Source organism: Linepithema humile, chromosome 6, assembly GCF_040581485.1.
Source record: "Linepithema humile isolate Giens D197 chromosome 6, Lhum_UNIL_v1.0, whole genome shotgun sequence".
NCBI classification, from domain to species: Eukaryota; Metazoa; Arthropoda; class Insecta; order Hymenoptera; family Formicidae; genus Linepithema; species Linepithema humile.
In genome coordinates this window covers 16,545,133-16,573,010 of record NC_090133.1, presented here as the reverse complement: position 1 = coordinate 16,573,010, position 27,878 = coordinate 16,545,133, and the positions used below count along the sequence as shown (strand labels likewise).

At 43.1% G+C, this 27,878-nt stretch overlaps 1 protein-coding gene and 1 long non-coding RNA gene across 13 annotated transcripts in view; one reads left to right on the top strand and one right to left on the bottom strand.

Annotated features, from left to right (window-relative positions):
* The window catches only part of zfh2 (Zn finger homeodomain 2), a 363,357-nt gene that overhangs the window by 123,427 nt on the left and 212,052 nt on the right, over window positions 1–27,878 (top strand). For 10 of the 11 annotated variants that reach the window (XR_010890763.1, XM_012375086.2, XM_012375085.2 and 7 more), the window contains one exon: window positions 9,913–9,964. The gene's annotated coding sequence lies outside the window, so the exon portion shown is untranslated. Of the gene's footprint in view, window positions 1–1,971; window positions 3,313–9,912; window positions 9,965–27,878 lie in introns of those variants that run through there. The other variant, XM_067357314.1, reaches the window with a different exon arrangement.
* LOC137000515 (uncharacterized) overlaps window positions 1–27,878 on the bottom strand; it is a 140,885-nt gene that overhangs the window by 75,129 nt on the left and 37,878 nt on the right. The window lies entirely within an intron of this gene.

Below are 27,878 nucleotides of genomic sequence, written 5' to 3'. Positions count from 1 at the left end.
CTAATAAAGGATTCTGTTTGATGAGCATGTGCTGTACCTGACGCGTGCAAGTATCATTCGTCGTTGCAAAGAGAGATATTAAAGAGGAATATTTCACTATTCCGAACGTCATTCAGCATTACTAGCTTTGAATCCAAATAAAAGGCTCGTCGCACAATGAAGAATAATCGCAATCGAGAATATTTGCAGCGCGAATAAGGGGACAAAATTTCTATTAAACATGCTTGGTGTCTTTGTAAACTTTACTTTTATCGTGTTTTTACTGCAACTCATTGCTCGGCATAATATATAATGTCTGTCTCTCCAGCGGTCATTTTTCTAAATGATATACCAAGATATCAGGATATAACAAGAATAAATTTTAAACCTTAATTAATTGATGTTTACAGTTGCTGTGCACTTGCGTGCACAATTGTCATTTATAATCTCGGAGATAAAATTGTCCGATGCAGAAATATTTGGAATTATTCTAGGAAAATAGAGGTAGCTGTAAAAAGGAGAAGAATTATTCTTAGATATACATTGAATTTTTTATACATTATAGATACAACATTATATTAATATGTAGCTGCCAACTAACTTTTAATTGCCGCGACTCTTTGTCAGCTTCTCACTAATTCTCACGTGTTTATCTGGAACATCGACTAAATTTAATTTTAGTTAATTTTTTTTTTCGGTCGCGACCGCGGAATGTAATTCCGACATCGATCGATTAATCGGCGGTCAGTCTTGGCGCTGAATCGGGAATGAGTCTCGCCGCGTGGAAGAACGATGTACCGAAGCGGAGATAGAACGTCGACCAGGCACGTTATGAATATATTATACCTCCGGCTCCAAGGGATGCTGGCACATGCGCCGACTGGGTGGCTCCACCCTGTCCCCCGCCGGGACACTGTCTTCCTCCCTCATCCCCCTCTGTCTCACTCCCGCCCGGAACACCCTCCCGTCTCTGCTTGCGCTAATTATACATGCGCTAACCAACCCACCTCCAATGAGGCCCGACCTGTAGCCCTCTCTGTAGAGAGGGTTGAACCACTCTTGTCCTCGCCGCCCGGAGGCTGGGTGGAGCGTGGACCCGCTCTCGGTGTCTACCGCGAGCCTCACTTTGCTTAATTACGTGGAGGCGTTAACTAACTTTCGCCCACCCATGCTTTGCAACCCTTTGCTCGTCTGGGAACCGTTGATTGGCTCCTGCATAGCGGTAATGCCGGAGGAACGGCTGTCCTGAATGGTTAATTGAGCGAATTACCGCCGCTCTTGTTGCATTCGGGGTGATTTGAATATCGTGGGACTTGCTGTACGTGCAGGAGATGGTGCGTCTTTCTTCGCGGCTCTAATCAAGAGGTTTCACGTGGTCTCGCGTGTAACCATGTATTCTCATATAGAGTGTGCAGCTTCCTTCATTACGTCGCTTTTATCAGATAGAAATACCAGAAAATTCATTCTCTCGCGTTAACATTAATCAACATCATTTGCGAGACTGGCGTAAGAAGTTCATAACACGTTCTGGCATTCATCTAGTAATTGTTAAAGTACCATTAATCGTTCAATCCGTCAGAACTAATTCCGCGAATCGAGTTCTCGCGGATTAACATGGATATCCTGAACGACGAAGTAGACGACCAAGTCCGCTGTACTGCGCGATCATCTGTCGCTATATGTAAAACGCATCATCATCGCAGTTTCTATTTGAGATTATTATTGTATTGTACGAATATCTCGAATCTGAAATCCATCCGCCGATCGGTCGGTTTACTTTCTCGCGGTCTGTCTGGAAAAGCGGACACTGCTCTTATTATAATTTTACTGCTATTTTGCATTATTCTCGTCACGTTTGCCTCGTCACACCGACCTAATTCTTGACCGCGAATGAGCTTCGGCTATTTCTACGAATCCGAGAGAAACTCGTAAGTCGGCACTCGGAGCCGTCATACAATCGTACTCGATTCGAAATGATTAAAGGTATAGTCGTGACTGTTAAACGAGGCAAATGTGGATGCTAGTCTTTGTGTATACAACAAACCGAAAATATCGTTGCAACACGAAAAGGCAACGGTATTTACAACTCTCTACTCGAAACACGAATATCTAATGATCGCCATTTTATATAATCGCGTCGTGGCCGCAGCATCCGCCCCTATTTTAATCCTCCCTATTTGCGGAACAAATATTCCTCCCCGGGAGTATTTTTAACAGACATTCCGCGAGAAACGATCACGCAACGTCCAATTTACGACAGCACCGCGCGCACCGGGCTGTCGTAGATAGAAAGATTTTCCCCGCTCCGGCTTGCTCTTCGTTTCCATGGTGGAAATGACCGAGACGAAGCCGCGCAACGTCGGGGCAACAGGATAAATAAGACGCGAGCGAGAGGAGAGAGAGCGAGCGAGCGCGCGCAAACACATGGCACCCGGATAAAGAGGAAAGACAAAGAGAAGCGGGCTAGCGAAAGGGGTGGGAGGGCGGAGAGAAGGTTCAACGATGGGTGACGGCGGCGGCGGCGGCGGCGGCGGAGGACGGGAGGAATCGAACACTCTTCTCCCTTCGCGAAAGAGGCCAGGAGAGAGCCGCGAAACGCGGATTCGACAAATCGAAGTGTGCCCCTCGAAGTGTGCGCGAACGGGGAGACGACGAGGCGGGGGGTCGTGAGAGACGCGAGACTACTGTGCAGGATGAAATGAAAGAGAGAGAGAGAGAGAGAGAGCGAGCGCGCGAGAGAGAAGAAGAGAACGCGAGGGGGGAAAGGGAGAGATAGCGTGGGTGGCGGTGTGTGTGGCGCCTTCGACGCGCAGGCCCTATGCAAAATAGCTTGACTGGTGGGGTGGCGGAGCCGTTGGAGACCCCCCGGAGCCGCGCGACGGGGCAAACAACCCCTTAGTTCTGCCGTAGTAGCGGCCGCAGACGCCCCCACCACGTGTGCGTGTCGCGCGAGACGCCTCTCTCGTCGTCGTCGCCGTCGTCGCCGTCGCCGACCGTCGTCGTACGTCGTCGTCGCCGACGGCAGCGCCATCTCCAGCCGGAAACCCGCTCGGACCCCCGTGTCCACCCTCCCCCGTGGCGTAACGCTGGGCCTTGTGCACGCCGGGCCGATTTTTTTTCCGCCGATCGGTGTCGCGAAACGATCGCGCGCCCGGCTTCGCGATCGAGCGGGACACGCGGCGAGCTCGCGGATGACGGGTTAGTGAACGTGCGAGATACCGGAAACACGGGAGCTCCGCGGGCCACTGTGCGATGCGAAGGGACATCCCCGAGAAAGGATGCTACGTTAACCGGAGTCGTCAGTGACGGAATTCGACTCCGAGCGAAAGCGAGGTAAAGTCAAAGCGAATCGAGCGAGATCACCGATCTTGGGATCGCCTCGCGCTTCCGAGCGAACGATTAGTTCATTTTGTAAATCCTCTTGACAGGTCTCGGAGCTACTAGTCCGACCAACAAATCGTGCCGGCGTAATTCAAGTTCATTGCGAAAATCAGCGCGATCGGAAATCGATGATGTCGCGTCGGGTCTGCGAGTCTGTAATTCTGTCTTTATCTCGTCTTCGCGAAGCTGGGCAGTTATTTGCCGTTACGGGTGTAACGTACTCTCGTACGCGATGAGGACTCCCGCCGCTTTGCGCGTAAAAGGCATTCGGATTTACGACGGCGAGGAATCCGAAGCGGGACATTCAGATCGACGATAACGTAAACGACCGGTTAGAGCGACGATCTAATTTACCAATTTTTCTTTTTTTTCTTCTTATCATCGCGATATCACGCATCAACGGAATTTTCGCTAATCAAATGAAGGAGAAAGAAATATTGCGCGAAACAGAGCGCGCGCGAGCGAGCAATCTCGAGAGTCTTCGTCACTCACGTAACACGCGCTCCCGCATTCTTTATTCACTTGTAAACTATGTATGCGCACGCCTGCTGCATTCGCGAAACAAAGCCGGAATTGCCGCGCGCAATTAGTAAAGTGGAATAATTTAATGCGCCGAATAATTAACGAAAAAGTGAAAAGTCCGCCTCCTCTCGCGATTGAGCGGTCGACGACAGCGAATTCTGGGACGAGTTTCGGAGGCGGAAGGTCCGCTGTGAACGGATTGAAGATGGGAAAGATTAAAAATAGGTAGAGACGAAGCTGATTAATCGTCGATCAATTAACAGCCGCGCGGGACCCGGAGACGGCTGTTGCGTCACCTCCTCGCACAGTCCGGCAAGGCTCTCTCATTAATTACCTATTATCGCGCCGCGGTAATTACAAATGCAAATTGGCCCAGTCTACGATCTACGCCGTCATTATTTCCACGGCGATTTCGCAATAACCGCTATCGCCGTCGCGCCGTCCAGCTCTTAACCGCGAGAACGCCGCAGCGCTGTGAAAAAGTGCGCGAAGGTGGAAGGTCGAAGTAAAGACGAATCGTCTTGGGACGAATCGAATGAGTCGTAGTCGCGGATTCAAGCATCGAATGCCTTTTCGAGAGAAAGAGGCAGTGGATTCTCTCTCCTCTTCCTATCTCTCTCTCTCTCTTGTCGACTGTCCGCTGTAACGAGCGCGTGCGAACAATTCGGCGAACATTTCGGGAAATTATTTACGACGCGAGAATTTGCGCGGGGTCTCGCGGAGAGACATCTCGTACATCGTGTGTCGATAAAACCCGACGCGCGTTTCTTTTTTTTTTTTTTCTTTACCGCACTTATGTAAACTATATACGGTAATACGTGTATTCCGGCATTTAATATTTTAACGGAATAAAGGAGACGCCTCGATATGTTTACTGTCGAATCTTTCATAACGGAGAGGGAAAAAGGTATAAGTTAAATAGGAATACCAGGTGAGATGAATCGCTTTCACGCGACGATTCGCTGTTTAAAGGCGAACTCGCGCGCGAGTCACGCGGGAAGAGGTGCACGCGCGCTCGTTCGAGAAAATTATTCACTGTCCGGCGGGATTATTTAAGGCTACACGTTTTCTTGAATAATGTGCAACTCGATGAGCCGAATCCGAGGCACGGTTCGAGGCGGGATCCATCTTACGCTTATTGGCGAAATGCCATAAAACAAGTGTGCGATGATGGGAACCGAGGTAAAAGTCGTATCGCGCCCGCTCATATCGAGGATCCACCGATGCGTTTATTTTCAGAGATTTGTCTTTTGCTCCCTCAGCGTAAGACACAACGACCGTGAGTTGTTCATTGGTCAATGAAGAGAAAGGAAAAAAAAAAAAAAAAAATAATACGACGGAAGATTGAATTTAAGACGAATCGTAATGACAAAACTGTGTGTTGACTTACGATTTAACGCTTGACCTTTGAAAACAAGATTCTCCCTTAATATCGCGATCGCTTCTGCAAACAGTTTGTAGATTTATCTCAAGCAAACAGATTTCTTCAGATACATTTACATTATTTCGCGCGACACTCGATCTTAATTGAATTCGCCCACATTTCAAAGGTATCGATGCAAGATACTTTGCAGTTCTGTTTTAAAACAGATTAATTACGTTGATGTGAAAAAATAATTACTTAATATATAAATCTTGAGTAATGAATTATATAAAGAGATAATATGCGCTATATAGAATGTAACTCGCAACAAGTAGAATGCAATTGCATTTTTAATTGATTTTATTCGCACAATGAGGCTTTCTAAATTTTTACGAGTCAAGCTCGCCATACATAAAGTTCCCAAGAACATTGCAGTCATTGTTATTCGAAGAAATATATGCAGTTCGAGCGACTAACCTTTCGGTTCCAACACACACGGTAGATTTTCATAGCAAACACGGCGGGAATGTGAAGTGTGCTTGCTCGCTTTCCATTCTTCCGCCGCTTCGTCCTCGGCTTTCGTCGATCATCTCGCTACGATCTACGATCGGTCGCGACGCCGCTGCCCAGGGAGAAACGAGTCGTGCGCGATAATTACGATAAAACCGACGGCGGCGCGGAGCGGAGTTAATTATTCAACGCCACGCGTGCGCGCCCACGTCGTGTCCCACAAAGGGAAATGCCTCGAGGCGATAGCCCTTCGATTTCGATGAAACGCGCGTCCGCTAATAAAGAACGGTGGGACACGTAACGCTCGGCGACGCGAGTCAAAGTTTCACAGAGTGAATGACACGAGGAAACCGCCTTCGACATAGGTCGGTCGGGATCGTCATCATAACTCTCGATGATTAACGGAGAATTTGTTCTACGGGCGCAAAGCTAAACGGTCCGTTATTTATTTCATATGCTGTGGAACCTTTCGTATTTTATTGTAGCGTACTGTGATTTTTTTCTTTCGAATTTTTTTCAAGCACAAGCGTAAGAAAGAATGAGTTAGTGTTCTTATTAATTATTCAGAGAGTGATAATTTTTTAGCAGGCAATATTATATGCTAATATTACATTGCATTGGCTTAAAATGCCTTATTACACATGAAAAATATTACTTATTCTTATTCGACGAAAACGACAGACAAGGTTTTTTTTGCTTTTAGAGAGATATATCTCAATGTCATATTTAAAAAAAACCAACAATATTTACTTTTGCTGTATTATGTGATAAATTGTCCCGGAGTCAATAAGAAGCTGTGGATTTTATTTCTTTACTTGCGATTTTAAAGGAAATTCTCGAAACTCGATAAACACGCAGAATACGTTCCACTTTTCAAAATTCCTTGTGTCATAATAAAATCTCTCTTGAATAATTTTCTATACTGTGCGCAAGAAAACATGTGTCTTCTGCTGTGATTCTTGCCACGGACATTTCGGCAAAATCGAACAGCCATCAATGTGAAATTAGTATAAATCGATCGTCTCGTTGATTCGCGAAAGATTTAGCCAGCCGCCGGCGCGATTTGCCGCGGGCGGTCTACAATCATTCGTGACTTTGTGGGCGAAGAGGGTTGAAATCATTCGCCGAGGAAGAGAGTAGAAAGTTATCCTTTACCGGATCGACTACCAGCACATTGAAATCGACTCGTCGGAAAAAAAGGGGCGGACGTGGGCAGTCATTTGTTGCTGTTTATTAATTCGAGGCGAGGCGAGATGCGTCCACTTTGTGCTCTTCGGTTGCTCGTTTCGCCCACGTGCTTTGTCACTGTGTTCTATCCGACACGCACGCGGGCATACATACGCGCGCGATGATAATGCGGAACATCACGAATAAAATACACGCAGAGAAAGGAAGAAAAAAAAAAGAGGAAGGAGGAAAGAGACGAGCGCGGAATCTTCGAAACTGCGGGATGAAGATTTTCGGAGACACCAAATAGCGCGGGATGCGCGCAGCGCGCGGAGGGTATCGCGAAGGGTATCATAAAGGGATAAAAGCGTTGCTACTAAAATGTTGTTGCCATTTCGCCATTTTTTTTTTTTTTTTTACTGACCGCGAGTATCTGTGATGTTATTTTATTGGTGACAAGCGTAATGAGGCGTCCGCCGACTAATCGTGCGACGGTATTCCGGGTCGTTAATAATAACGATTTTATTATGCAGCATGAATTATCGCTCGTAAGAAAGCACGATTAATGATGTATGGTATGTGCATATATTACCTGATGATATCACTCGTAAATTTAGGAAATTAATTTTGTCGGACATATTACGCGACTATGAAAGATAAATAAATATCGTCGGTATTCGAGCAGAAGTCATTAAAGTTCGAAACAGCCACATTTGAATGTTACGCATTAGCATTTATACTAATATTAATTAAGATATTTATCTTTTCCTACGTGGACAAGCAAAATGTATTAAACCCGATCTACATTTGTCGTCGTATTTCAGAAACTACAAATTTTTACCAAGCTGTCACATGATCGCAGACAAGTGTAATTTTGCGCGGTCAATAATTTGTTCATTATGTCACTTGTGAAAATAGAAACTATTACAATATTCCGGTGAGAGCATTTCGTAGCATTTATTAAGTGCGGCACACCTGACTTTTATAACGGCTGTAAAGCTATAATTACATTTGTGTCCCAAAATCGTGTTTTTAGACTTGTTAATGGATTCTTGCCAGAGAGAACAGCAACATGATGCGGATGGAAAGCTATTTGAAGGATCGTGTATATAAAGGAGATATGTCACTTATCGATTCATCCAATCTTATCTCGAGAAGCTATAGATATCTTTAATCTTTGATTTGCTTTACGGAACCACAAAGCAAACCTCACAATGGACAAAAATTCCACACATTTGTTTTGATGATGATAATAAATATGATGCATTTTTCTTTTCGGGGCGTTAGAGGACATTAAAAATAACTGTCTAAAGGCATCCGCGTGTTAAACCACCCACGTTCCGTCTCACGTTACGACCGCGTATCTCTTTTAACGCGGCGAGAAATCGCTCAGCCGATACTCAAATACGCCGTTATACAAAGCTTCTTTTTTTCAGATTTTCGCAGGAACGTATCGTATCGACGGAAATAGCCACTCGGTAACCGAAACAACTGGCAGCAGAGCAAATCGCATTTATTATACGAAAAATAGACAGACTTTCTTCGTCGTCTAAAATTAATTTTAATGGATTTTGTCTAGCTCGCAAATTACATGTAGGAATGATTTTTTTATCGCATATTAAAATAAAGTGTCATTTTCTACGTTTTTTGGCTCCACGCCACACGTTTCTCTTACCGTCAAAAGGGGCGACATTAATTATTCTAACTCTTTCTAGGTTAATCGTATTTTAAAATCACATATTTATTTATTACCTTCAAAATTAATTTTTAAAAAGTCTTCTGCTATTCTGTAGCTGTAAAATAATAAAACTGCACAATTATAAATAAAATAAAGTTAGAAAGATAAAAAGAACAAAAAAAATGCATGCATTAAAGTTTCGATAAGTTATGCACACATCGTCACGCTGCAGTTATTTAAAACAAAAAAAAATAGGCTACATGTGATAAATACACTGCACATCGAAATTTTCGATCGTGACTTTAAACCTCGACTTTGTGAACAATTCTCCGAGTCCGAGAACGCGTACGTGCGCTCCTGCATTATAGAGTGGCAGTTTCACGACTCTATCGTGAAGAAGGGCGAGAATTACAGTCCATACTGTAAAGCTTAACAAATATCCTGATCAGGATGCGTCGCGGATAACGAGGTCGGACCTTGGAAGCACTTCCCGCGCCCGGCGAGGGACGTCGATGGTTATTATGGACAACGCCACGGGGACCCGTAATATGGCCGTTGCGTTGCTGTAGGTCCGCAAACTCCCCCCCTCCCCCCTCCTTTCCTCCCCCTTTTTCTTCTCCTTCTCTCCTTCGCGCGTTCTCTTAACGGCTGTAAAAAATGATCCTCGTGGCGAAGGACATGTAAATTTATGAAGACCCGGACCTCGCGCGGTCGCGGCCGATCCCTGCGGCCGATTCAGCGCCGCATTGTTATGCTAACAATTAATTAATGTTGCTTTAATTGTGCTAGCAGCACGTCACGTTTCCTTCCTTTTTTCCCCTCCCACTCACGCGCTCATCGCGCTTCCTTCTTTCCTCAGCATCTGTCCTCTCTTCTTAACGCTTTCGAGAGACGGAAATTATGCTGATTAAGACGATCCATTGTTTCTGCCGCCCATTGTTATGTCTTCAGGTGCTTAAGGAACCACTTTAAAGGGACTCGCCGCATTTTTCTACGTATGAGAATGATTAGAAACGGGGTCCGCTTTGTGCTTTATTGTCTCGCGACGCGCATTGTGGGCCTCGCTGCCGTCTCTCGTCTTTACGCAACGCTAAGAAGCGCCATTGTCAGTTTGATTAATTACTGTTTCGTAATTAACTGTTTTGGGACAGACACTCGCATCTCGAAACGAATTATAATTAAAATTTATTTAGCATTCTTTCAGAATTTTGTTTTCGAATATTGACGAACGACAAATGCATCATATTCAAATTATGACTGGCATCGAAGGTGTTCGTGCACTAATCACTCATCTTATTTTCTTTTGTTGCAGGACATAAGGAAGCCTGAAGGAGCGTAGATGAGTTCTACTGTCTGCGTCTTCGGTGAGTCGCACAAGTTTAAGCATTGCAAATATAGAGATCGCGTAAAATGTGTCACGCACGAAACGTGCAGGGGGTCCTTTCCGCTTTCGCATCCCGTTCTCGTCGGGGACTCGCGGCGCAACCGGCTAATTATACACGCAGCGCGAATGCCGTAACTCCAGATGCCGGATGTGTCACCAAAATGTTTAACAACTCTTCGCCTACGCGAACATTAACGACCGCGCTATCCGATTTCGCGCTTTGAACATTTTATCGGCTTTACATTTTCCGGTCTTGGCCCTAGGAATGCACCCGGAGGGGGAAGGAGGGTGTATCTTTGATTGCGCGCATCATCGAGCAGAACAAGTTTGAGAAACATTTTTTAATCGGTTAATTTAAAAACACTTCCTTTTCGAATATTTTATTTATTATTATCGCACAAACGTCAGATCAGAATCTAGATCTATGCTTTCAAAATAAATTCCATTATATAGTTTTAAAAAATTTTTAAATTATTTTATTTTTAAATTGATTAATCTATTCTTATGATAGAATTTTATTTCATTACAGCAAGCATTGACAGAGACAGATATTGTTAGACATATTATTAGATAGCAATTAAGATACGAAGCAATTCGATTCTGCAGATGTCTTCGAGATTAGGTAAGCATATCTTTGCGAGATGACTTGCGTTTTTTACATAATTATTCTGTTATGAATATTGATATAATGCCGATACGACACGTGGCCGACACGAAATATGTCATACTGAATTCTAGGAATTTCTGACACTCACACATTTGTCTTGCTATGGTAACCACTTATTATACGGATTTTACACTCATAAACAGTTTTTATAATCTTCGTGTAGCGCTAGATCGTTTTCTAGATTTTATAAATTACAGACGCTTCAGTTGGAACTTTTGTTCAACTATGTGAATATGGTAAAAGTTGCTGAACTATGTATCTATAATCTGCTCGGTGAATTTAAGTTGACGAATTTACAACTCTCGTAAACATCGGCGAGATCATAAAATTTCGACCGCGCGATTATCGTCGGGATCGTTCCGCTTGCTTTTTTCCTCTTGCTGTTAGCAGGCATGCGTGCATCTGCATTCGCAACTCTATATCGAAGCTGCACTCGCCGTGGCGCGTTCACGAGGAAAGTGCCGGATTGAGAAATAATTAGCAATCAGGCCGTTTGACGTATTCGTTTTGCGTGTCGATCCACTCGGCACTCCGCTTTTACGACTGCCACTAATATCAATCGATCCGCATATACCGCGGCTAAATGCAGATCGCAGATCGAGCAACAAATTAATTAACCGCCGATCGTAACTCTCGCGCGCCAGACCGGACAACAACGCCAGCGATTGGCGCGTTGCGCAACACGCATTCGCGGATTTGATTAATGAATTGCATGCTGATTAATGAATGCAAATGGCTTCTAAGCGCGCTCTCGCGAGTGTGGACGCGTGTAAAAATGCAAGGCGGAGGCGGGTTTTCGTGCGACAAACCCGGGCATCGATCAGTCGTTAAAAACACGAGAGGGTCGAGCCCCGCGCCTTTCGTGGACCTCTTCGGCCGGCTCGGTGGTTTCCCCGCGTTCTGCGCCACGCCGCGCGGAGGAACGAGAGGCGAGCGAAGAAGGTGAGAAAGCAAGAAAAGGAGATAGGCCGCGGTCGTGCTGGACTTGCCTCCTCTTCCCCATAAATACGGATTTAGTCGCGCGGTTTACGACCGAAAACGTGTCGAGCCTCGCGAGCAGAGCCGCGCCTAAATTATTAAAGTCGTAAACGATCGAAATCGTCGTTAAGCGCCGCGCGAAGAAACCCATCGGATCATGCGCCCCTCCCCCGCGCCCCCTTCGACAAGGATCGTTTTTCTCGAGGTTTCATTGTTAGGTCGCGTTAGGCGGGCCCCGATAGCCCCAAACAAGAACGCGGCACCGATACGATCTGTCGTAGGCGACAGTAAACGGGTTAACCGTCACAATTTTTGCGATGAATTTCCACGAAACGTTCGCGTAGATTAGACTCGAAGACGCGGTGACGAGACACAACAGATAATCGCGGCGGTGACTGCGCGTGCCAGTCGTGCTGGAAGATTAATCTCTACTTAGTTTTATGTCGGCATCTTAAAAATAGTATTTCTATTATTCATAAACACTCGTCTATTCTCACACATTGATGTTGCGGCAAAATTCGTTTCTATAAAGTAGGTTAGGATGAGAGACCAAATTTGGAGCAAATACCAAATGCGGATCAAAAATTTGACGTGAATGAGTGATACTTTAAAATTACTCGCTTAAATTTTGCTCTCGTATGTTGATAACTTTATTCTATATCGTCACTGTTATAAAAGGCATCGACGTTTTTATTTTTGCTCAGTGAAGAAAAAAAAGAAAGCATATGAATGACAGTAAAGGTGGCGGTTCAGTCGGAGCGTCTTTCGAAGGTACATAAGCAATATCACTATTTGCTTTCGATCCACTCCAAATATCTTTATGAAATTTTACAGAAAGTCGCAAGAAGATGTAACCTTTTGAATTTTTAGGTCTTCTGATTTTGTATAATTCAAGGAAAAAAACGCGAGTGGTGCCGAAATTTAATATTTATTACCGCCTGAAACTTCTACTATTAAACTTATGTTGCACTTTCACTCGTACACTCTCTTACAGAGAAGGGTTTTTAAAATCTGGTCCAAATTTGGTTGCTACTCTGAACAAAAATTGATTGTAGTCAAATTTGTGACATTAGAAATTTTTTAATTATGCTCACTATTACGTTCACAATTCACGCATACAACAGATTAATGTTATTGATTATAGAATTGAAACATTTTTATTTAATATTGCCATTTATTAAAAAATAAGAGAAAATTGAAAGATAAGATATGCTCTTTGAATATCTGAGATCGAGAAAATAGGTCAAGATAGTAGTAGATAATCAAATGACGCAGTAAAAAAACAATGTAATTAATGAACCGAAGATGAATTGCATAAATTGCTGAAGTGACTTAAAGGTTGCATTAATGTCGAATGATTCGAACAAAGAAGTGCGAATGTGTAACATTAGCATATTCGCAGTTATCCGGGTTTGCTCAATGTGTTGAGCGACCATAATCGTTACGATAATTACTAGGCCGTCGTCACATTTATTTCTGTAGACGCATCCGTGCAAAAAGTCCGAAACAACGCGTCACGTTTCCTCGATAAAACAGAGACGGGCAGCGCGCGCGCGCGCGCGCGGCAAGAAACGCGATTAAAATTTGTAATTAAAATCAGTTGTGGTATATTACCTGTAGACAATGTAGCCAACGAATTGCAACGTGGTTAGCTTACGGCGGTGCAACGGGCAAAAGATTTAATTGCCACATAATTACCCGTTATTATCCGATGATTGACGCAACATGTTTTATTGCCGTGCATCGCCGCGATAAGCATTCAAATTGAAACGTGGTTACGTAACGCAGCCGTATCAGGTAGTCCAGCGAGGAAACGCACACGATATGTCTTAAAATAAGGACTCCAGCTCTCCGTTCAGCCACGAGATATAAAATATGAACCGCCGCTCGCGCGCGCGATCGCTATAAATATCGTTCCCAAGATTTCCTTATAAATAGAACAGGAATAATTCAGTTGCACCTTCATGCACCGTTTTTCTCGCCGTGCGTTAAACGAGGTGCACGCTCGTAATGGCGCTTAAGAGTCCCTGCTTTGTCGGGCCTCGTTACTTTGTAATTTACTGCTTCCCTTTGAGAGTCGCATTAAAGATTTCCTCGCGGCACGGGCGCGAAAGAGAATGCGGGATTGCGTGTAACGATGATACATGCAAGCATATCGCGTCGCCGTATCAAAGTGCGAGTGAAAAAAAAGGGCCAGAGAGAGAGAAAGAAAACGAAAAGAAATACGCGTGTGTGTGTGTGTGTGTGTGTGTGTGTCGGAAGAAGCGACCACCCGGTTTTTTCAACGACGATCGTTTACTTCGCAGATATTCTTCGAGTCGAAGCACATGTAACAAGCCAGAGCCGCAAGAAGTTTACTTCAGTTTCTTTATTTTGATTTATTAAAGAACTTTGCAAGAAATTAACGAACTACGTTCATTATCTATTCCGATCAAGTTGAAACTAATAATTTTATCATAGATTGGAGTATATTTAGACTGGTGTTCACATGTCCGTTTCGCACCGATTCTCTTTTTATTTTTATTTATATTATTAATGCGTGAAACTGATTTTATTCCAGGGAATATTTAAGATGCAGTATTTTTTTTTTTTTTTTTTGCTCTTCTGCGTGAAATTTTAAATATTCTGGTAACTGTGTTAAATAAAAATTAATGCTTGTTATGAAGATTCACATTGATGAGAATATATTTATCGCCGACTGCAGGAAATTAATGAGGTGCTGTGGAAATTTGCATATTTGCCTGATATACGGCGAATGTTAAATTATTTCTTTGTGACACCGTGCAACAGTATAAATCGTATAACGAAAAAATAAGGTTACAAATATACGTTCGCGTATATGTATATGCAACAAGACACATATAACGATCAACAGTATATACTTCGGTAATGTATTCATCTCTGCCAATAATTATTCAGACGTGCTCGTAACAAGAACAAACATGATGACAGGAGTCGGATAAACACAAGCGTTGAACACAATTGTTGAAAAAGAAGCGTATAAGCGTAAAAGTTTGTAGAGAGAAAAAGATAAAAATATTTTTCGCTAACGTACTGTCAGATGAATAATTGAACACGCGCGCATACTTGTCAGTTGGAACATTTCTGAAATTATCGGTACAAAAGTCTCTTTCAGTATCTGTAGAAAAAAAATTCTTTGAATCGCATTTTACTTTGGCGAACGTATAGATTTATATTTGACACTCGTGGAATTTATCAGAATTTTACATAAATTTGCATGGAGCAAATCGCTCCTCGGATAATGATATAAATACGTATTTCATCTTGTGATCCGCGCGCGCGACGCGAAAATTTCGGGACGATCGACAATCCCCTCCATCGGCATGCTCTCGGGAAAAGAAATGTCGCCGGACACTTTGCAGCACACCTGTCAGGACTCCGGCACGTTTGAGATTAGAACGAATTCCGGGAAGAGTTCGCGCTAGAGTTGCGAGCGGTGAGATGCATGTCGGGCTACCGCGTCACGTATCGGAGATAGGTGGTACGCACTAGGTGGCTGACTACAAAGAAGCGAAATCAATTTGCAATTTAAATCCGTCGGCGTACGTGCCCGCGGGTCATCCGATTGCCGCGCCGCGCCGCGCCGCACCGCGCGCCGATGATTTCGCTGAACCTGGATAGGTTCGATAACGGCGCGCGAGCCGGGAGATCCGCGCGAGATCGAGAGTCGTTCGACTGCATTTCAAAGCCTCGTGCGGCTCGCACGATTCCACGGCTTCGAGGTTCCTGACCCGAGCATTTCATAGACGGCATCGCCACGCAGACGTGCCGCACCAAAGTGAGAATCTCTCGATCGATATCGCCGATTTTACCAATCAGCCATGTATATTCTCGCGTCAACGCGCATCACGAAGAAGAACGCCGCTTCTCGTTTGCGTTATGATGTACCGTTCACTTGGATCGAATTTCTTTCTTTTTGATATGGAGACTTCGCACTAAGATAATTCTTACGCGACGTGCACGAAGACTTATACGTATTTATACGTATCTTGAAATAATTGCAAGTACTTTTCTGTTTTTCTAAAATAGACGAAAGAAATAAGTTCTACTTAATAGGATCTTTTTTAAAGACATTTATTTTGATAATATTATTTTTAGCACAAATTATAAATTTGCTGTATTGATTTACATATAATATTCACGTTATTTTTTTATATACTGTTGACTCGCATATATTAATTTTTTTACACATCTATAGAATTGCATTTTTTATTAAAAATATTTCAGTTTCTCTTATATTTAGCGATGTTTGTCGAGAGACTTTAAATTCTAATTTGCATCTTGTATTAAAATCAGACATTTTGTATAAAAGAATGGATTTACGTATAAACCATGTTTCTTTCATGCTTGTTTGATTTTTTAAAACAAACATGGTGAGCCTCTCCAAGGGACTCCAGGGAATAGATTCTGAAGAAAGTTCAGCTTGTTCGACTTACGAACAGTCTTTTTGTCTTCGTTTTTCTTTTCTTTAACGACAATCTTCTTGCCAAAACCAACGTAGTTCACGCAATCGTTTTTTGTCATATTAATTTACTCAAACACAGAATTACGTCATTAATACAATATCGATTACGATAAACATCGGGCATCATATTATAAAAATTAAAAAAAAAAAAAAAAAAAAAACACTCCCGCTAACTGGAAGACAACATATCACTAACGAAATCTCAAACGTTTCCTCGATCACATCGTATCGCTTATCGGGGAAACGATCGAGGTCAGTTTCATTCACCTCGCCGCGCAGCATCCGAGCTCTCTCTCACCCTCGGCATCGGATAAAAGAACCGTATCCGCAGGCTACGGGCAGCCTTATAATTGTGTTTCACGGAGACACGTAGTGTCCGCGCGCGCGATCAGGACCACCGCGCGTGCGAGTATCCCGATTTGGGGTGGGATGGCGGTGCGACATTTTTCGTTTCCATCCTCGTAAAGACGCGAGGAGCTTCCGCATCGTTGGAGACGATTCAAACAAAGAAAGGAGCGGTTGCCCCTCCCGTCTCGCCTCTTCTCAAGTAATGCCATCCCTTATGCATCCCTTAACCCTCCCCCGACGCCCTTTGTCGCCGATCTCTCTTTCCCTCTCTCTCTCTCTCTCTCTCACACACACACACACACACACACTCTCTCTCTCTCTCTCTCTCTCTCTCACTCACTCTCTCTCTCTCTGTTCCATTTGTATTCTTTATCTTCCTCAGCTGCCTTCTCCTTTTTCTGCCCCCTCACCCTCTCTGCCCATCTCCTTTGCGTCTCACCCCTATGTCGATATTTCCCTATCGATTGATCCGTAAGGAGGCACCCCTGCCGTCTCGCTCTTGTACGGTTTTCTCCTTTATCTCTCTTTTCCTTCCATTCGATCCTTTCTTTATACGACGAACCGACCAGTCTCTCCTCTACCCCGCGCCGCCCTGCCCCTCTCCCGCCGCTGTTCTCTACTTTCTATCCAAAGCCTCCGGCTTTTTTCCCGCTTATTCGTCTCCATTCGATGTGCGTTATACCGAAGCGTGTCCTGCATCCTCCTTAGGCACATACCTGCAGAATTAGAATAGTCCACCATCTAATAATTTCTGTTGCTTTTAATGAACGATACAAGTAATGATTGTTTGATGCAGAAACTTATTGCGCGCGAGTTATATCAGGGTGAAGCTAAATTCGGATAATGCAATAAATAAATAATGTTTCGTATTAATGTTATATCAACAGGTTGGAAAACAGGTTTAGTTTTATTTTTTATCATCTTTATAATACGCAAGAAGAATTAGCAGAATTGCAGTGAAGGAAAGAAGCAAAAATCGGTTGGCAGGTGTCCGGATCTGTTTGCCCCCCCACGAGAGAAGCAGGAATATCGAGTTCGGAGAGGCCCTCGGAAACAGTTCGATCGGTTCGATCAGGCCCCCAAGCGATCCCTTTATACAATGTTTCTCACGTCATACAGACAAAGGGACGCAAATTCCACGTGAAAAATCCGTTCCAGTGCCGACGCATGCTTCCGTGGCAAGCGTGTGTACAATGAAGGCCTACATACACACGCGCGCGCTGGCAACCACGCCGTGAAATCAGTTACGAAATCACGGGGTCCCATTCCCGTGGCAGCCCCTCGCCCCCTCGCCCCCCTTATGATCTCCACAGGGTCGATCATTAATTTGTAACGAACCGGCGCCGCCTGTTATTATCCTACAGTTACGCGATCACGTGATTAAACGCGCATCGACGCGTTGGTTTCTCGCCTCGTTTCTTCCCAAGACCAAGATTTCTGCGTCATTTCAATTTACACAGTTCGTATCAGATGCAAAAGAGCACATTCTTTTGACTCGCTTCACTCGAAGACAGTGCATATTAAATTTTGCAGTGAATTGAAATTATATACAGGATAGCGTAATTTTGAGCCACAAAGTGATTCTTGTTCTTATTTTTATTCCAACCCTTTTAAAAGAAAGTTATACCCTAATGAAAAGAGAATAATGATTCACGAGCGTAATTATGATTTGAAAATAACGTTACTCAAATCAACGCGCACCTCTACACTGTTTTATGATTTTTGCAGCTCGAAACGTGAACAACTCTTGAAATAAAAACGTCTCTAATTTGTTATCCATCGATTTAATTGCGATTTTATTTGCCCATAAATTTTCCCTGTTGATCAATTACCGTGTTTCTCGGGAGAATCAATTAACCTTCGAGAAGAGCCGGCTTGAATAATCCAACGCGGCGCGAGAAGCGGCAGCGAGGAGAGGAAGTTTCTCTCGATGCGTTTCTCGTCTCGCGTAAAAGAGAAATGATCAATGGAGAACGAAATCGGCCGATTAGCGAATTCGATCGACGTGCAACCGTGCCCCAGGTCGAGCCGGAGGAGAGAGAGAAAGAGAGAGGAAGACTATCGATCGGCTCTTCCCGGAAGGTAGGGGTCGTCGTGTAATCCGTCGTCGTCCGCCCTGAAATGGAGTTATTTCGACTTGGGTTTCGATCGTCTCCACTCGACACGGCATCGTCCCGCGTCGCGTCCTGCCCGCAATCGAAAAGTTAACCGTCGGAAACGCGCCCTAACGAATACCCTCAACCTCCCTGTTTCTCCCTCCTTTTCTCCGCCGATCGTCTCTCTTTTTTTTTTCCTTTCCCATTACAAAATTACGGCCTATCACGTCTGTCTCGTTACTCACGTGTCCTTGTTCTATAAAATGTAGAGTTCCCCGAGATTGACTGCAACCGACTTTCCGAATGGCACTGTACGCCTTCTGGGAAAATTCGTAACGCGATTCCACGATCCGTACGTACTGAATTCACCGTATATATTCAGCGTGATATTTGTTTCAAATGGCGAGGCTCATCGCGATGAGCCTCGTAGATTCGATAATAATTGGTAAAGAGAGAAAGGCCGCCACGAGCAAAATTGCGATTGATGTATTCGCGATTGCGATTCTATTTACTTTAGTTTACGTAAACATCAACCGTAATTAACTTTGTGCATTAGCTTTTCCATTTATCATATATATATATATATATATATATATATATATATATATATATATATATATAACAAACCTATTTTTATTAACTTTATTAACAATTTTTTTACATGTCAGCGATTAAGAATTTCGTCTCTAATGGGTTTCGTTTTCTCTCGAAAGAATTTTTGCAGCAAAGAATCATGTAAAAAATACTGTGCATCGTTAAAAAAATCAAGAGCGGAAGGTTGTAATGTGCATCGACGTATCCATCGATGTAATTAAGTACTGATCCCTCGGTAATTCCATTATCGCTGCCATTGTAGTCCGGTCAAGCTACGAGAAATCCAATTAGCCGCGATCGACGCGACGTTATATTTAAACCCGTACGAGCTCGCAGCCCCGAGTGAATTTGTAAGATTTGTAGCGTTTATATTCTTTAGTAATCGATAACTAATACTTGAACAATATTTGTTGCGATACTTTTAGCCGTCATGAAATTTTTCTCGAATGTGTATCTTTTTAAAGATTTTCTATTATTTTTTCTAAAAATATTTTGAAGAACTTTATCAATATCTTATAGAATTTATTTTATGGAATTCACGAATCAAAGATTAAGATCATCTAATTAACTTCGCTTTCCTTAAAAGTATATTTTTTTTATTTCAAAGATCTTTCATGATCTGCTTGTGATATCAAGCTGATCATTCGGATGATTTATAATACATATATCGTCGTACGCAGTCCTAAATATAGTGATGTTTAGTTGCGCGCGTTGGTCAAATAATGACGTGTATTAATAGAGTTTAGAAATCTTCGCGACACGTCGCGTTAATCGTAATCCCGTCTCGCGCGGCACCGATGTTATAATTAAAGCCTTCGATATCAATCAATACGCGTTCTCGGTCGTCGCAACGAACGACGTGCGTCGGCGTGCGGGCATAAATTGCCGCGTGTCGAAACAACGAGGACGTTGCGGCTCTTTCTCCCCCTCCACTCTCTCTCTCTCTCTCTCTCTCTCTCTCTCTCTCTCTCTCTCTCTCTCTCTCTCTCTCTCGCTCGTGACATATATATAGACGCCGAAAGTTTTATATTTATAGCGTACCATTAGCAGTGCGCGCGCGCCGCATCGAGAGAACACCGTTTCTCTCGTGTAAACAATATGTATGTGGCGGTAAATTCGTTTCACGCGACAAACAGCGGGAACATTCCGGGAAACCGAGCTTGGCCATGATTAACAGTTGGCGCGACGCGACGTTTAATTGCAATAATTACGATAATTACCGGGCGAGTGTAGTGTGCCGCAAACGACCGACGTCACTCGTCGCGTCACGACACGTTAACGGCTATTTGTTGCTAACATTTCGCTCCGCGTCATCGAGAGCGTGCTCGCGTGATCGTACCGATCGATACACCAGGCTCGAGATAAAATCACCGATCTCACCCGCCATGGCCGTGTGAAGTCGGAGATTCCGATCGGCGCTGGCACTTCAGAAATTCGTTTGCAAATCGCTCTTGTCCCCTTTAATTAGCACTCTGTTTAACGGGGTTAATGACCGGAAATAAAAATGGCTCTCCGCGTTCCATTTCGCGTGTCAAGTTTGTTCCAGGCGATAAAGCCAGTTTTTAATTATCGCGGAGAGACGCAACGAAGGACATTTGTCTTTGTGCATTTAAAATTTTCTCGGCTCGCAAATATATATATTTTTGTCTTTGAAAACATTTATGACTACATCTCTTATGCGCTCCAGACAGCGAATATGCAGATTTAGATCACAGAGTATTTCGGAGGCTCGAAATGAGTGCATTTCTCGAAATTTCATACATAACTTGTTTCTAGAAGACATTAATAATTTATGTCATTTGACTCTCGTGATTACCTTTATTCCTGAGAATCTCTACGCAGAATTCGCATCGGTGAAGTCAATATTCTTCTTTTTTTTTTCGCGCGCTAAGCAATTTTCCGGCAAACAATAAAGTGACGAGTCCACATTGCGATTTAGTTTTCGAAAAATTGCGGTTACTCATTTTCTCGTGACGCAAATACGAAGTCAAGAAATGATGAGCTCGAAGGCAGGCGCGAAAGAAGAAATGGATCGGCATAAAACTCGCCCTATAGAATTTTTCGTTCGCACGGTTTCATTTCAATTAACGTTCCCTCGTCCCGGGAGGGTTGGCATCTCCGCCGTGTATATATATATATATATATATATATATATATACACACCTATATATGTATATATATATATATAAGTATGTATATAGTCTATCTCGATGTCTCACCGATAATTGCGCCGCGGTAACACGGCCAAGTTAGCGGCTGCTAAAGGGATGGATTTCCGAACCGGTTTCGTGCATTATGCACGATTCTCACCCTGAGGCGCTCGTAAAACCGTAAGGTAAGAATTTGCGCCGTGGGTGCGGGAAGGGAGAGGGAGGGGTGGGTCTTGAAGACCCTACGATCGATTTTCGGTGACTGTACGACTCTCAAATTCGCACTCGCGCCGGATTCAATTTAGAAACTTCGTTGCGCCACGTTGGGCTTCCGTTGTCTCGCGCTGGTATGAGTGCGCGCGCGCGATTCGCGTTCGCAATGATATAAAATTTAATATTTTATTTTAATATTGAAATCAGCATTGGCACAATAAGGAAAATTATAAGCACTTTGTGAAGTATAAAGAGAATACTTCTCGCGAGTAAACTCAAGACGGAAACAAGTTTCTCATCGTGCAAATTCGAAGCTCGGCGTTGTGATATTTGGTAAGCCTGTATGACTATAGTGGATGCAATTGTTTTGATGCGAAGCGTCGGAGGAGAATGCAATCAGAAAATCGACACAAAAGGGCTTTGGTTGCAGCGGGGGATATAACTTTTGGTCGGAGAATCGCGGTAATCAAAGCCGCGAGGCTCTCGGCGGATGTTACGATTTCGATTATTTGCACTGCACATCTGGCAACAAGTTGCAATCTATTCCCGGTGCATCAGCGTAGTAACCGTGGCGAATGCATACCGACGCATCGGGACGTCAACGGCGCACATATGTGCGCTCCCCCGCGCACAGATATACATACAAATGTATATACGTGCACATTACGCCCGCGATATTCGGGATGATTTCTAATGTGCGAATCGCGTCGAACGGGAAGCGACTGGCACGAATTTAGACACCTTTCATCAGCGGACTGTCTCTCCTTCCCAATAATGTGATTTATCCGTACCGTTTTCATCCGCGCTGACCTGGTTCTGTAACGCCGAATGTGACATACGTCGATTGCTCCGCAAGTCGACAACCTTTAATACGCGTATTTGTTCTTTTTTTTTATTATTATTAACTAACACATTCCCGACTGCCTCGATATAAAACTTAAATGTGATTTGGAGTTCCGGCGGAGCTGTTACGTGCTTGTCGCTCTGAATATGATTAAATATGCGCTCATTAATTGACGAAGTGGCTAAAAATGTGAATCACTCGGGCATCCGTCGCTTCTAATCTCGGATAAAGATGAATGTTCTCTACAAGATTGTTCTTAATGATCTTCTCTCTTCATTCGGATTCTGGAGCTAATTATTAATCTTTTTAAAGTTGCTTATCTAATATCTGTTTAACATTCAACAGAATCTGAAATGTATTGAATATTATATTTATGTAAAATGTTCTAAAAATGTTATAGACGTATTAAAATTTATCTAGAATTTCCTTCCACAGAATATTTGAGAAATGCAAGGCAAAATCGCATATTACATTGTGATAAAATATTCTCTAATATATAATATTCTTCAATTCTTCTCCAACATTTAAATTCAATAAATTGCAATTATTTAATGCACAGATAAATATCTGACTTATTTTTAAATCAACATCAAATTAATGATTAGACAATAGTTGATTCACCTTTAATTGCATTGGAATTCAAAACTTTCTGCAAACACTGTTACACACTAATTTCTTCGTCGAACGAAACTTTGGATTAAACTCGCGACATTAGTCCCATCAAAATCGACGCTAGAAAATAATTAAGTGACCTATTCCTAACCCACAATGCACGCCTCAGGCGCGCCCTTTCTTGCCCTTTACCACTGACTCTTATTCCACCCTGGCCTCTTCCTTGTTTATCTCCTTTCTTTTTTACTGCAGTGCACGGAGAGGCTAAGAAACACGGCTTCGCCGAAGTCGCACGCGTTGCTCGACGGTGTAATTATGCCGCGCAGTGATTGGCGTGGTTCGTGGAACAGAGGGTGGCGGCGTGGTCTAAGCATGAGGGTGGCGGTCGTGGTCGGGGCGGCGAGCGAGCGAGCGGGTGCGGCGCGGAAGACGAGGGGAGAAAGGTTTTTAGCTCGAATTCATTAGAAGTAAAAATCGATAGGCGACGCTCTCGTTGCTGCCTCCGCCGGCGGCGTTTCGCTCGGTAAAAAGAATGCGAGAACCTTGGCCACCCCCGAGAGGGGGGGGGGTTGCCTGCCTCCTCTCTCCTTCTCTCTCCCTCTCTTGCGTTTCCAACCGCGAGTCGCGCGGTTCTTCGCTTCCTTCACTTCCGCCACCGCACCATCCTGTTTCAGAAATCACCCCCGATCCGGGCTATCCTTAGCTTCTTCGCAAAACGATATTCGGTGCTTGAGAAAGAATCGCGGTGCAGGATTCTGTTGCCACTTTGCTCGCCTTTTTTCGCTTTATTCCTTCTTTTTTTTTAGTTGCAATTCTAAACGTGACGTTTTCATCATGCAAGTATGTAAATTATATCAATGCAAGACTGTCTTATGCAAGTCTAGCTTCTTAAACGAGCAAGTGTCAATATCTTTATCAAAGATGTAATGTGAAACTCCGATAACGCGACTAGATCGCGAAGCTTACGTCGAAGCTACAAAACTGAAATTTTAACCAGTGGATTTAAGTAGCTTTTTTTTGAAAAATATTGTCCATTTTTATGTCTCACGTTATGTTGTGCTAAATATATCAGATCTTAATGCACGATGACAAAAGTTAAAAGTCTAACATTAGATAAATTAATGGAATCAAGTGGGTAGATCTATTTGTAAATTTGCGATACAGACTGCAAACTTTTGTCTTTTATTAGCGTGTCTAAATTAACAAGAACAGAAATGCATGTGAAAAATTGGTGAAAAATCATACAATGCTTAATCTGGTTATTTTCTTGAGAGACATTACGCCGCCATTAATTTTGCAATCCTATAAATAGCGTTGTACGATAGATGCAACCGTGTGATAGACAGAAGAAGATATTCTCTCTCTCTCTGTCTCTTTCTTGTTAGTGTCATATCTTGTTTCATAACGCCGCGCGCGCAATGTAAATTCGAGAAACTCCGCTAGTTCCACATATGCTTATTGACTCGCCAATTAGATCTTCAGTAATAATGCAGCCAACTAGGATGCTCATGTGTATAAATACATATACGCTGCGTCTCAAAAGCGATTGCCGTTGGTTCACGCCAACACTCGGACATGTGTAAACTACAAACGGATAGCTGTCCAACCGACTCATTGTGCTTTTCCCGCCGCGTATAAACCCGGTCGATATCGATTACACGAACGTATTTATGGCGTGGGAGATAAGAATTAGTTGTACACGGTCTAACATGACACTAAAGTGCATTGACTGGCTTGAATGGAATAAAAGTACTTGAAACATTTTTGTACTCTATATTTCTCAGCAGTAGCATCACTCGTTGTGTTATATTTTGATGCGATATTGATTCCCAAATAAAGTAAAAGAAAGCAGAATTTTTAGACCATCAGGAGAAATGTATAAATTAAAACGGTAAATTAGTTTTCCACTTTATAAAATGCTATAAAATGTTAATTAATTCTTGGATTGATTCCACTTTATCGATTCTTCTGTGAAGATGATGGATTTTAGAGTCAGTCTGCCATTGTTTTTCTGGGTCATCCGATGAGAGGTCAGGGCGAGTGACGAAAGGGGCGGGAAGGAAGGGACAATGGGGAGACGATTGTACAGGGGGGGTGGCCGGTCTGATCCAAATTAACGGTTACCACTTCGCTTCGGTCATTAGGGAAAAACTTTCTTTCCACTGGCGCCGACCAATCCCGGCGCACAAGGATCTCTCGGGGACTTGGAGGAATTTTCAATCGGATCGCAATCTTCGAAACGCTTTCATTCTCGTTTTCGCGTAACGAAGACGCCACTGTCGTCCCTCTATCTCGTTTCTCTTCAGCAACCCCTCCGATCAAATCGTCCCGTTCGTTTCCCTCGAATATGCGAGTCCAATTTCAGTCGAATGAGACGCGAACTATCTAAAAACATGTATGCCGAAGAAACTGCGGTACAATCCCTGCATTGTAAAAGCGTGAAACTTTAATTAGATAAACAAAACAGTCGACGTAAAGATTGAAAGAAATTACTCCGCGCCGACGTTCGATGCCTACCGAAACTTTTTTTTTCTCCTGATTCAGTCCATCGATGGCTGCTCCTTCACTCGCGAAGATACTGTTAATTACAATCAAATATAATTACTTACGCGAGCAATAATTATCACGATATGCGAATAGTAACTCGTTCGTCGAAATAAAAATTTTGAGCGCAGTGCATAAAATATATGTACATTACCTCGGAATACTGAATATTTACAATACTTGAATATTTTAAATATTACCGTGTCAATTTTGATGCTAGCTCGTAATTTACTTTTGTTTTTTGTCATCTATGTTACAGCACGTTGTGACGCCTTACTTATTTCGATTTGGCTTGCGGCGCTGATGTTTTTTTGTTATTTACAACGCGACGTACGTTGGCGCGCTATCATCTTGCTATCAAGCAAGACACGACAGAAACTACTTCGTGACGAATGATTTTTTTGTCATATTGCTAGTGAAGCCACGCAATTCCTATGTCTTGATTATTGCTCGCGCGACTAGTTGTATTTTGTATAATATTTTCGCAAGTGAATGCGAAGCCAAAGACTGAGAAGAGAAAGGAGTTCGGAGAATATCAAGCATCAGTGGAGCAACTTTAAAATAAGTATAATTTATTATTTATTTATTATAATAAAATCTTATTTTAGACTTAAAAAGATTGGCAATTAACATATAATAATAAATTAAGATACAGTATAGAAATGTATAAATATTTTTTATTTTTAAAAATATGTGAATATTTTTCTTTAAATTTATTAGTTCAGTGTATGAATTTCACTGTTGACCTAAAAATATATCTAAAAATAATATTAAATTTATGGTTAAATATCATTTACAAGTTTAATACGAAGCAAAAATATTTTATATAAGCAAAGCTGCAGGAATATAATTACTATAGCGACAAGTGCATATTTTTTTTGTATTTAAATTGTTACTATATGAAAACATTACAAAACATGACATTAAAAAATACGAAATTTAATATTGCACGATGCATCATTTTCTGCTGGATATTTTTAAGTACTGTTATTTTATTATTTTTATAATTTCTTTAGTCGACTGAGTAGCATTTGTTCTCGATTCTCGAAATTGCGACAGATACGTTGTAAATATTCCATAAAAAAATTGGAGCAACGCGTCTGCCTTCTATGTGTGAAATCCAATATTAGATCTGTTAATAATCTACATATAGTAGAGTGCATTGACCAGCTGAATTGTTACACCGCGCACGTAGTATTTTTTTTTAATGCGACACGGCGTTCTGTTCGCGATGCGACGAAAATATGTGTTTTTACATCAATATAAATTTGCGTGATAAGCCTTCAATGCCCTGATTATGAGATTCTCTAATGTATAATATATTAATTGTTTATTCCGGAATTGTGTCTTATTTCGCGTTCGCCACAACTACGTCGTACTCTTCGTACGTAAAGAAAACTTTTTTAACGCGCAATGTCTTTCGTCCTTCGTCGTTCGCACCGTCTTTGCCCGGCTCTTAATTACGATCCGGCGATGGTGAAAGAAGTGGTGAGGCTAGTGGTGGCTATTAACGTCCGGCGATCGAAGGTAAGAGTGTGCCGGAACGATAGAGAAAGAGAGAGAGAGAGAGAGAGAGAGAGAGAGAGAGAGAGAGCGCACGCGGGTGAAAGAAAAAAGGAGACAGAATGACGAAAAAGAGTGGAATGAAGTTGAAGCGAGAAGAAACTAGGTACTTTTATGTATTCTATATCCAACGTGTGTGGTTTCACCGATCGGTCGCGGCTAAGACGCGGGAGTGTCCGGGCGAGAGCGGGAGTAGGAGAAGGGTGCGGTGAAATCGACAAGGAGCTGGCAGGGATAATTAGGCGGCGAGAGCGAGAGCGAAGCATCGAGGAAAGTGGCGAGGAAGTAGAAAGGAAGAAGGAGACTTCTGGGTGAAGCGGCGCCAGATAAGACTTAATATTTGATCGTGAGCCCACCCTTGGCTCGACCACCGAGTCAACCCGCTTCCACTCGCCCATCTACCCCTCTTCACCCCCCTTTCCCCCCCCCCCCCTCTCGTTCGATCGATCTCCGCTCCGCTACCTTCTCCGGACGAGGGACTATCGGGGGGGGTTAGAGAGGGAGAGGGCAAATCTGTTGACACTACTGTCCGGAACCTTGTTTCCGATTTCCGCGTAAACGTCCACGCGCGCGGGCGGAATCGACAACGGCTCTCCGTGTGCGTCCGGTGTCTTTCTGACGTCACGCTCGATTAGCCGGCACGCGAGACGAACTTTGTCCTCCGATTTTGTCAAATCGAAAGTTTGATCAAACACACGGCTTCGCCGGCTGGCGACGGAGGAGGAGCGTTTAGCGCGGTGGGTTTTCGAGAAACGCAATTGAGGATTTCCTGACGCTTCCCTCAAATCAATGGCGCTGA